Here is a 13182-nt window from a genome sequence, read left to right as displayed (position 1 = left end):
GAATTTGTCAACCAAACAATATGTGGGAGTTGGCTTTATAATTTAATTTTAAAGGGTATTTAACAGAGGGTTGCTTCTTTTTCTCCCTTATGCCTAGCATCCAATCTGTTGCCATGTCCGGTTGATTTTACCTTTAAAATAACTTCTCTCTGCTTTTACTATTGTAATATTAGACATTTTGAAATCGCTCCCTATATTAGTTTGCTAAGGCTGCCATAATAAGCACCACAGATGGGTTGCTTGAACAACAAAAATGTATTTTCTCACAGTTCTTAAGGCTAGAAGTTCAAGATCAAGGCGTCAGCAGGTTTGGTTTCTTTTCTCCCTGGCTTGCAGAAGCCACCTTCTTGCTATGTCCTCACACGGTCTTTCCTCTGTGCACACTGGTATAGCTTTTTCTAAATTTCCTCTTCTTATTAAGACACAAGTCAGATTGGATTAGGGCATACTTTAATGACTTCATTTTAACTTAATCGCCTCTTTAAAGGTGCTATCTCCAAATACAGTCACATTCTGAGGAACTGGGGATTAAGACTTCAATATACGAATTTTGAGAGAACACAATTTTGCTCATAACATTCTCTGATTTTCTCTTTATGTCAAATCCCTTTTCCAGACAAGTTTTTCTACTTCTGTCAAGCATGTTCCTGACCATAGCCTTCTTTTCCTGACTATCTTTCAATGAATCCCACTACTTCCAAAGAGAAGTTCAAATTTATAGCCTGGCATTCATAGCCTTCTATTTTCCGCAACACTATATTTATATATTTATATCTGATCTGCCAAACAAAGAATTAGTCATCCCTCAACTCTGGCAGAAACACCCTGCCTGCCACTGCTCCCAACTCAAATGCTAACTCCTAGACCGAATGTTCTTTAATCCTTCTTTGTAGGAGATATCCACTGCTCTTGAACAACATCCATGCCCCTTTGGTTGGTAACAATTTTCTGTATCTATAATTGCACTCAGAATCTTAAGAGGCTCTGTGGAACTTCCTCGCCCTTGCTCTTAACACACACAGTTAAGGCAGACTGATTGCAAACCTTCTGACTATACGATGGGTACATGACCCAGGTCTGATCAGTAATTTTATTCCAACTCTCAGGAAGTAGGTATTGCTTAGAGAACACACATTTACTAGTGAGTACTAATACTAAGATTTCTGTCAGAACACTAGGGGAAGAGAAAGTCTTTTAGTTGGGGTTGTTAAAACAATAAAAATACACCTGGGCTCCTGGCACTTTGTCACTCCAGCAGGATGAATAAAATTACTTAAAACCCTGGAAATAGTTTGCTTGAACTACAGAACATCAGTGATACAGAACAATTTTAAATGCTACCAGAAGGAATATTTTATTTAGAAAGATATGACAATTAGACTAACAGTAGACTTTCATCAGAACAGTAGAGATAAGGGAGTTTTGTCATTAAACTTTTAAGGAAAAATAATTTTCTATCTAGAAGTAGAAGGAGAGAATAAAATTAAAAACTCGTTATACACATAACAGCCAAGATAATTTATCATCCATAGACCTAAAAGAAAAACTACCAAAAAACAAACAAACAAACAAAAACAAAACCCAAAAAACTACCGAAGTACTTTGTCCAGAGGGATTGATTAACAAGTTAAAGGGAAAAATGAAAAGGAAAATGATGAAAAAAAGAATTCAGTAAACTATATTCATAAATCTGAATAATATAGAACTAAAATTATATAATTATATATTGATATATTATTAATTAATATATATCGATATATTATTATTAATGTATTATTAATTAACTAATATATATTAATAACAGAGATGGTGGCAATGGGAAGGTCACTTTGAATTAATGTATACTGAGATACAATGCATGAAGATGAAAGAGTTAATAACTAGTAATCATGTTTTGTGAATTTGAATTGTTAACTATGTATAGTAAAATTTGCATATATTGATCATATGAGTATTAACTGATACAACCACTTGAAGAAACTGACAATATCTAGTAATACTGAATATATGGGTATCCTATGATCTAGTAATTTTGGGGTTTATATCTAAAATAAATACACACATTTTTATCAAATAAATACACAATAATGTTCATGACAGCACTATTAATATCCAAAAACTTCAAATGAGCCTAATATCCATGCAGGGGTGAATGGATACATTGTGATATACAATGTATCTCATACATATTACACATGTATGAGAATAATAATAAACATAGTAGTGTGGATGAATCTCACAGACACATGCTAAGCAAAAGAAGATAGACACTAAAGAGCACATGCTAAAAGATTCTATTTATATGAAGTTAAAGAATAGATAAAATTAACCTATGGAGTTAGAAGTCTGGGTAGTGTGATCCTTGGGTGGGGGGGACAGGTAGAAGCTCAAAGAGAGCACAAAATAGCTTCTAGGGTTCTAGGGATGTGCTATTTCCTCATCTAGGTGCTGAATACACAGATGTGTTCACTTTATGAAATTTAACTTGATATTTCGCTTATTCTAAATATATGTTACTTTGCTTCACATTAAAATTACAACAAAAAATAGAGAAATCATCACATAAAATATAATAAAATCTGAAAATTTCAAGCCTAGTGAAGAAAGTTTAGAAAACTATCAATTAATAAAAAGCAAGTAAGTAAGCAAAACAAATTAATATTTTGTAAGAGATAATAATAATTTATTCATTTATCCAGCAAATATTTACAGAGCACCTACCAGTTTCCTGGAACTATTTTAAACACTGAAGATACAAATCAGAGAAAGGGAAGAGAAAGCACAGTGGGAAGAAGAATCTGTAATGGGGTGGCCAGGGAAAAACTCACTAAGAAGGTGACATTATAAAAAGACCTGAAAACACAGAGAGAGAGACAAACTGAGAAACAGATCCTAAACTATAGAGAACAAACCAATGGTTACCAAAGGGGAAATGTGTGGGGGAATGGGTAAAACAGGTGATGGAAGTTAGAGTACACTTATCATGATAAAAAAATAAAATAAAATAAAATAAAATAAAATAAAATAAAATACAAGGGCATGAGAAAACTTTTTTGAGCATTGGGTATGTTCATTATCTTAATTGTAGTGTTAGTTTCACAGATGTATACCTATATCAAATCTTATCAATTTATACATTTAAATATGTATAGGATTTTTTGGGGGGGGCTATTTCAATTATACCTCAATAAATCTACTTTAAAAGAAAAGAAAAGAAAAGAAAAGAAAGATAGGTAGACTGGAAGAGGTGAAGTTTTGAATCCAAAAGAAGAAAGTGCCAGCTAGAACAAACATCAAGTGCCAAAGTTCTGAATTGGTAAAGAGCAACACAAATTCAAGGGACAGAGCAGGGTCAGTGAGGTTGAGCAGAGTGAGGATGGAGGGGGTGAAGCAGAGTGAGAACAAAGACCAGATTATATGGGGCCTTGAAGGGAGGTGCTGAGAGAAGGCATGCAGGCGGTAAGAAAAATGAGAGATAACTCTAAGGTTTTTAGCCTAAGGACATGAAAAATAAAGTTACCATTTACCAAGATGAGAAATACTCTGGAAGAAACAAATATGTTATTAATGACAATAAATATAAATGGATTAAACTTCTTTGTTAAAAGAAAGAGTTAATGGATTTATTCATTTGACAGATAGTAATAACTATTCTTTCTTGTATGTATGCGTATGTATTTCTGAGATAACTTATGTAAATGTGGCTCTTTCCTTTAAATGTCAAGTTTCTTGCAATTTTCTAAGAGGGTCTCTTGAGGCAAAGAGATATTTTAAAACACTTTAATATATGCAAAAATGTGATGTATCTAATTAGGCAACAAGAACAGTGTAAGAAAATTTAGGGGCAAATTTATCTTTTTACTCATTTTGATATGGGTTTTATAAGTTTACAAAGCACTTAGTTCAAAAATTTCAAAGTAGTAAGACCTCAGTAAATGTTGGATAATGAGGGACACCTGGGTGGCTCAGTCAGTTAAGCATCTGCCTTCGGCTCGGGTCATGATGTCAGGCTCCCTGTCATGATGTCAGGCTCCCTGTTCAATGGGGACTCTGTTTCTCCCTCTTCCTCTGCCCCTTCCTCCCCTGCTTGTGTTCTCTCTCTCTCTCTCTCTCTCATAAATAAATATAATCTGAAAAATGTTGGATAATGAGAATATTATTGTTTGTAGGTATAACAGCTCAGTTTCTTTATACACACTAAAATATCAAGGTCTCGCTTATATTATTGCACTGAAACCTAGTACTAAATTTGAAGTACTCACCTCCAGCTACTTTGTATGCCAAGAGTAGACCCCATTACTTTAGATCTACTTAGTTGAACAGTATAGAAAAGGAGGTTTTGAAAAAATGGAACTAAAACTTTTATTATTTTTTCCCTCTTGGGGGATCAAGAGAGGATACCTTTGTTAATTATATTTCTCAGTTCATGGCACAGTGTCAAAGTGAAAGACCCTTTTAAAAATTCTCCATTCCTTGTTCTCACTCCCTTTCCTTCTCCCTGGTAACCATTTTATTTGCTATTTGTGTCCCATTTACATGTGTTCTTACACAGACTGTATTGTTGTTTTGTTTTGTTTTCTCTGCATGTATTCTGACTTTACATAAAAGAGATTGTGCCATAGATCTCAGTCTGTTTTGTATTTTCTCACTTACCACTCTTTTTAAGATCTTTCCATGTTATTTTGTGTATGTACTTCATTGCTTTTAACTGCTGCTTAGGTTTTAATTGCAGATATAATCCATAGCCCAGTCTTGTTCTCTGTCCCTACCACCACTTCAGTGCACATCTATAAACTTCCAAATGCCTGCATGTGCATTTCACTGCCTGAGGTCTTTCTATGGCCTCCAGACATCATATTTGCTGCCCACAGTGCGTCCAAAATGCTAAGGACTTTATGCCTTTTAAGAGCAATCCTCAATCAATGACTGACCAGAGTTGGTGTATAAATTCCCCAGCAACCTTTCCTCTTGGCTATATAGTATTCTAGGCCAGCTTCCAGTTTTTCCCCAAAGGGTTAAGCTTCAGTAGCTGCTTATTGAATTAATAATATTTATTTGCTGTTCCCTTCCCTTTCTCTTGGCACTTCTCCACTCTCTTACTTTTTTCCTATACATCCCCCCAAAAATATCCTTTTCTCATGGTCTGCTTCTAGGTGATCCCAAACTAAGAGAGCATTCCATCCACTTCATTATGCTAACCTGTTACTCTAGTGATGGACTCCAGCGATGAACTCCAGTAACTTTCTACTCAACACAATATAATAAGTGCCCTCAGACAAGTCCCCTTACAAATTACCTATAAGGTAATTTCTCTGGGTTATATACATAGTGGCAGGATTGCTGGGTCACAAGGCTCATGTGCAATTAGACTAAGCACTGCTATATTCCTCTCCAAAATGATGCAAATGATTTTCTAGATCCTCCATCCTGGTCAGCCTTACTAAATCCAGTTGATATAGTATTTGAGGCTTATTGATGCCTTAGTTTTAATTTCTTAATGACTAATGAATTGGGATCTCTTGATATGCTTTAAATTTCCTGTTCTGTGAATTGTCTATTCCCATCCTTTTCCTATTTTTCTAATTACATCCCATTCAAGAGTTTCTTGCATTCTTGAGATCAGTTCCTTACCAAACTTAGACACTGCAAATATTATCTTCCAAACTGTCATCTGTTAACTTTGTGGATGGTATCTGGTGTCATATTTTGAACAGAAATCTTTTTTTTTTCCAAAATAGCACCACACTGTTTTATTTCAACCCTCAAACAATATAAGAACATGACAACTTCTGATGATGAACCATGCAAGTAATAATAAAGGAACAGAAAAAAGACTAACAATAAAAAGACATCCTTAACTTTGATCAATTATTAAATCAATCTATTATTATTTTCCCTGTAATATGTGTTTTGTTGGGGTTATTTAAGTAGTCCCTTGTCACTACGAGGTCATAAAGATACTCTCTCACATTATCAATTACGTTTAGAATTTTACATTTCACACTTGCGTCTTTAGTTATGTTAGTCACCCTTGTTTATGACTTAAAAAATTCCTAATTCCTCGTTAACTTACAATAGATTAATATACTATATAGATTAATCAACTGCACATTATTAAAGGATATATGAGAATCAACCACAGCAATAGAACTTATTCTTAGTACTTTGATGAGTACAACATTTGAATTACTCTTGATCTTCTCTGAAGACCACAGTTTTTAGCTTAACTTATGCCAAAACTACTAGGTGACAGTTTGGCTTCCCTGGTTTTGATCCCTGCTGCTAGATGAATTACTCTCTTAAGAGGCACACTTTCTTTCCTTGACAAATTTGGGGTCTCTAGATCACTCCTTTAGGCTATTTTTTTTCTCTATTGCCTCAAATGCAGCAACTAGCTTTCTGCTATCCCTCAGAACCAAAGAGGAAACTATTTCCAAACATAGAAAATGAGCTTTGTCTGCTTGCTGTCATTGGGTTAGTCCATCAGACCAATTAGACTCTGGAGGTGTCCCGCAGAGCACAGGATTCCCACCTCTGCTTACATTACTGCACTTTTGTGGAACTGTTGAGTCTCCCCTATTCCCCAATCTATAGTTCCAATGACAGGAAAAATAGACACAGCCTCCTGAGCAATCTGTTCATCTTGCTTTCATGGAGTGTACTTCACTCTGTTTCTTTCTTTGAAGAGAAAAAAAAATACACTTTTAAGAAATTGGTAATAAAGAGCTAGAATTTTCTTTTAAACATCCTACCAGATTTCAAAATAGATCAGCCAGGATGCAGCAATAAATATTATGCAAATACAGTGATACATGCTCTAAATTGTAGGATAGTTTAGGGTGTTTAATATGGACATTTTTATTCTTTTAATAATACAAATATATATGAAAGAAAACAGTAGATAGTTAGAAAGTTTAAATTACAGAATTATATTTAAGTGCTGGGTGGAAACTTAGACCTCATATATTCAAACACATCATACTGGGATTATAGTGAGATCACTGGGGGAGCTTATTAAAATAAAGATTCCTGGTCACCAACACCAGAGATTCCAACTCAAACAGAGTCTTTGTTGGAGATGGATTGTAACCAGCTAAGTGTGTTTATCTAGTCAGTTGAAACCACTCATAGATGAGAAAACACAAGTAAACAAAATGCATCTTATGTCAAGACAGATAATTACCTAGTCAACACCCATCTGTCTTTCTTCCTCACTTGCAGGTAAAATACTTTATTTCCTAGCCTCTCACATGTAAGGGTCCTCATGCGACACAATCCTAGTCAATGAGATGTAACAGAAGCTTCTGGTAGGGCTTCTGGAAAAAGAAAATCCTTGAAACATGACCAATTTTGGCTTCTTTTTTTAAAATTTATTTATTTATTTGAGAGAGAGAGCATGCAAGCAAGGGGAGGGATAGAGGGAGAGAGAGAGAAAGAATCTCAAGTTGACTCCACGCTGAGTGCTGAGACCCACACTGGGCTCATGACTCTGAGACCATGACCTGAGCCAAAACCAAAAGTTGGATGCTCAACAGACTGAGCCACCCAGGAGCCTCCAATTTGGGCTTCTTAAGCTCATTTTCTTTCCCCCATATATATTTATACATATTTTTTCCTTTTTATCATGCACTCTTCTCTCTTTTATTGCCTAGAACATAGATATGATGGCAATAGATTCAGTACCTATCAAATGAACATGAGAATAAGTTCTAAACTATAAAGAAAGCCAAGCAGAAAGAAAGAAGGAGTCTTGGTGCCTGGTGATATCATGATGCTACTGTAATAACCATGGACAGCTTACTCCTCAAGCTCTTATTAAATCAGAGCACCATGTGATCACAATTTCTTACAGATACAAATGCTTAGAATTTCCTTTGTGAAACTGTACATGTGCCTATCTGGGCATCTGTGTGTATGTTTGCACATTTATACATAAACACACTACCAGTGGACTTGAGCAAGGATCAAGGGTACCAATACACCCAAAATATAAACTTCCATGGCCCTTTTTCTAGGGACTCTCACACAGAGGCAAATGAAGGACACTGAATTAGTGAAAGCTCTGTTAGTTGCAATTAATAGAAAGGCAATTTATAAGTGAGAAGTTCAAGGATGAGCTTAAGTCATGATTTGATTCAAGACCTTACATGATGTCATCAGGATGCTATCTTTCATTCTCACTGTATCAGTCTGCTTTCCTCTATTCTTTGGCACATAACCCTTCAAGGGATCAAAGATGGCACCCAGCATCTTCACACATACATCATCTAAGTTCAAAATCTAACGAAAATAGAACATGTTTACTTTTTTCCCAATCGTTGCAGCCAATGTTTATGACTAATCGACACTGGTCTTGATAGAGTAATGTTCACATTTCTGAACAAATAACTCTAGTCAATAAGATAAGGCCAGGTCTGGTCATGTACCCACCACTGGAGTCAGATTAATGAATTGGCCCTATCCAAACAACACGTACTGAGAGTTTAGAAAGAGTTGTTCTACAAAGAAAAGAAAGGTGTTGTTATCATGAAGTGTATGTGTCAGGGAGAGGGTGTCAGGATGGACACAGGATGGATATAGGATGGACACAGGATAGACACTGGGCAGATTAAAAAAAAAAAAGATGTCCGCCACATCACACCTTGACCATTCTGTCATAAGAACAAGGTAAGTAATAAGATGGGAAAGTCAGGGACAATTTAGTCCAGCAAGACTTTATCTTGTGTCTCTTCTCAAATGGTACTAGCTCATAGAATTCTTGAGTTTTAGGTCTAGTTTACCACTTATAAATAAAAGCTTCTAAAATTTAAGAATAACCACTAACAGATGCATCAGGAATATTAGGCCAAAAGCTTCAAAAGGCATTTGCTCTGACTTATCTTTCCTTAATGTACTTTTCAATGTGGTGATCTTATAAACTTTCATCATGGCTCATGGTAAGAGGTCAAGATAAGAATCTAAAATATTATGTTGGAAGTACATTATATCTGTGCCTGTGTGTGTATCCAAATATAATAAAATTATGTCAGTGCACGTGTGTGTATATATAAAATATGTGACTATATATTAATATATATCTACCACTCTAGCACTATCACCTAGCACAGAGCCTGAAAAACAATAGAAACTCAATAAATATTTGATGAGTGAATGAACAAATGAACAAAAGAAATTAAGGCTGAATGTCTTTGAGTTATCTCTCCAAGTTATTCAGGTGATATAGGTACATAAGAAAACAATCTGTTAGGTTACTTTGATAGCTGAGAGAGCTCTGTATTCCTAACTCAAACCCTGACTCAGCTGACAAGATATCATAAATAAATCAACTTAAAGGTTTTCTCTTTTTTTTTCCACTTAGAGAACACAGTGGTAAACAAAAACATTTATCAAATACAGAGTCATAAATATCTAGGTAGCTATATTTTTCATTAATGACTCAATCCAATCTTATCATTATAATGCTGAATAAGTTCAATGGAAGCGTAGAATTCATAAAAAGGCAGAAAAGGAATAGCAAAACAAAGTATGGTAAATATAGATGAATAGTATATCCTTTAATAATGGTATTTCTCACTAGGGCCACATGAAAGACAGTAATATACCAGAAACTCTACATCTCAGTGTTCCAAAGGACAGTACATCACCATCAATTCCAATTCATTCTTGCAATGAAGAATTACAATGGCACACATGGCTTTATTCTGCTTCTTTCTAGGATGTTGGTTACTTAATTTTAATATTTATCTTCTACCAATCATTATTTATTTATTTTCCTTATTTTTTTGTAGATCGACTCCCATTTTCCATAAATTTAAGTTTAGAATTATTAAGGTAGGTGTAGGCATTAATGTGGTATTTAGGCAATATAAAGAAATATCATTATTTTCTTTTCTATCCCTACTAGGAGATTGGGATCATTAACTCAGGTTTTATCTCTGTTTATTTCATTTATTAATGCTACTGGCTCAAGTAAACTGCTTTCAACATGGAGTTTTAGAAGATGATGAAATATAAAAATATCAGAATACTAAAAAAGTATTAAAATTATCAATGAGACAGTTTCAAATGTATTAAAAATTTTATATTTATATGTATGCATATGTATGTATGTATGTATGTGTGTGTGCATGCATGTGTGTAACAAGGAGAAAAAACTTGAGAACCAATCTTTTTCTGGAAGGAAAGTAGAAAAGTTATCATCTCTAGGTGATGAAATTGTGACTACAAGTATATGCTTTACTCTTAATTTTAGTTTTTCCTAATTTTTTGCAATAAATATTTACCATGTAATGAAGAAGACAATATTTTTTTAAGATTTATATATTTATTTTAGAGACAGAGAGAGAGTGTGTGCAAGGGGTGGGTGAGGCAAAGGGAAAGGGAGAGAGAGAATCTTAAGCAGGCTCCATACCCAGCACAGAGCCTGATGCAGGACTCTATCTCACAACCCTGAGATCATGACCTGAGCTAACACCAATAGTTGGGTGCTTAATGAACTGAGCCACCCAGGTGCCCCAAGAAGACAATATTTCTAATGTAATATGTAATATTTATTTATTTAATATTTTATTTACTTGTCAGAGAGAGATTGAAGGAGCACAAGTAGGGGGAACAGCAGGCAGAGGGAGAAGCAGGCTCCCCGCTGAGCAGGGAGCCCAATGCAGGACTCTATCCCAGGACCCTGGGATCATGACCTGAGCTGAAGGCAGATGCTCAACCAACTGAGCCACCCAGGCATCCCTGTAATATGTAATACTTAGTCCTAAATATTTTTTGACTCTCAACAGTCTCATTGAAAAAAATACACTTCATTGATCTTTCTTATTTATTTATTAAGATTTTACTAATTTATTTGAGAGAGAGAATGAGAGCAAGCACAGAAAGAGAGTGAGAGGGAGAAGAAGACTCTCCACTGAGCAGGGAGCCCTATGCAGGGCTTGATCCCAGGATTCTGAGATCATAACCTGAGCTGAAGGCAGATGCTTCACTGACTGAGCCACCCAGGCGCCCCAATTTATATTTTTTATTCTGTGGTTAATAAATTAATAAAAAGTAAAGTGATTAAAAGATAAAACATAATGCTAGAACATAATGGAGATGAAAATAGACTCAGAAAAAAGCAAAACAAAACTCTGGGATAATAACAAGAGACCCAATCTTCATATCTTTGGAAAAATAGAAGGGAGAAACATTGGGGCTGAAAGAATATTTGAAGAAATAATGGCTGGAAACTCCCCAAATTTGGCAAATATAAACCTATAGACACAAGAAGCTGAATATGCGCCAAAGAGGATATATCTAAAAAAAAATTCAAGCCCAAACACTCTGTAGTTAAACTTTTAAAAAGTAAAGAAAAGATCTTAAAAGTAGAGTGAAATGATGCATTACCAAAGGGTAAAGGCCAAATTGAATGACAGATTTCTCATCTGAAAGCACGGAGGCCAAAAGTAAGTGGCACGATATTTCATAAGTTTATGACCAAAAAAAATGTCAACTGAATTCTCTGTCAAAACTATTGTTCAGGAATGAAGGGGAAATAAAACCATTATCAAATAAAGGAAAATTTAGAGAATCTGTTGCTAGCAGATCCTTCTTTAAAGACTGACTAGAGAAAATTCTTCAAACAGAAAGAAAATAATAAAAGAGGAAATCTAGGAGCATCAGGAAGAAAGAAACGACAGAAAGAGCAGAATTATGGACACATACAATAGACTACCTTTCTCCTCATGAGTTCTATAAATCATGTTTGAAATGAAAAGAAAAATTACAACACCATCTGATACCCAAGACAATGGTATTTAAAATGGTAAAAAAAAAAAAAAGGGACCTAAATGAACCACAACGTATCAAAATTTGTGAGACACAGTTAAAGCAGTGTTGAGAGAGAAATTTATAGCACTAAGTGCTTACATTGAAAATGAGGAAATATTTCAAACGAATAACCTAAGTTTCTACCTTAAAAAGCTAGAAAAAGAAGACCAAGGTAAGCCTAAACCAAGTACAAGAAAGGACATAATAAAGAGTTGACATTAATGGAACTTAAAAATAGGGAAACAACAGAGAAGATCAATGAAGCAGAAAACTTTTTCTTCAAAAACTTAATAAAATTGAGAAATCCATAGTAAAATTTAAAAAATAAAAAGGAAGAAGGAATAAATTACCAATATCAGAAATGAAATAGAGCATATCACTATAGAGTGTGCAGTCATTAAAAGGTAATAAGAAAATACTACAAACAACTTTGCGCTCATGATTTTGACAATTTACAAGAAATAGACCAAGTCTTCAAAAATGACAAACTACCAAAACTCAACCAAGATGAAATGGGCAATCTGAATAACCCAACAACAATCAGAGAAATACAATTCATAATTTAAAAATTCCCCCAAAAGAAATATATAGGCCCACTTTGTCTCACTGGGGATTTATACCAAACATTTAAAGAATCACCAAGACCAATTTACATATTTTATTTCAGAAACTAGAAGAGGAGGGAACTCACTGTAGGCCAGCATTACCCAGATTAATACCCAACCAGACAGATGCTGCAAGAAAGAGAAAATTACAATGAACTTGACTCCAAAATCCTCAACAATGCATTAGCAAACCAAATCCAAATCCAATAATATTTGGAAAGAATTATACAGCATGACTAAATGGGATTTATTCCAGTATGCAAGGCTATTCAATATTTAGAAATAAATCACTGCAATCAATATAATCCATCATATCAAAAAGCTAAAGGTGAAAGCACTATATTAGCATACCAGTTGTGTCAAAAATAAGAACTTGATGAAATTCATACCTATTCAAAACATTTTCATAAAAACAGGACCAGAGAGAAACTTTTACAACTTGATAAAGAATCGCTACCAAAAAACCCTAGAGTTGACATTACCCTTAACTGTGAAAGACTGAATGCTTTCCCAATAAGATTAAGCACTGGGGAAATATTTTTTGCTTTCATCACTATTATTCAACATCATGTTGGAAGTTCTAGCCAGAACAACAGGGCAAGAAAATCAACAAAAGCATATAGATTGTGAAGGAAGAAATAAACCTTGCAAAGGACATAAAATAAAAATTGCAAAGGACATAAAAAATCCCAAATAATCCAAAAGCAAACAAATGAAAAATCTTATAGAACTAATAAGTGTGTCCAACAATGTCACAGCTTATAAG

Source organism: Leptonychotes weddellii, chromosome 1, assembly GCF_054177405.1.
Source record: "Leptonychotes weddellii isolate Sample4059 chromosome 1, ASM5417740v2, whole genome shotgun sequence".
NCBI lineage: Eukaryota > Metazoa > Chordata > Mammalia > Carnivora > Phocidae > Leptonychotes > Leptonychotes weddellii.
Note: the sequence above shows the minus strand (reverse complement) of the source record.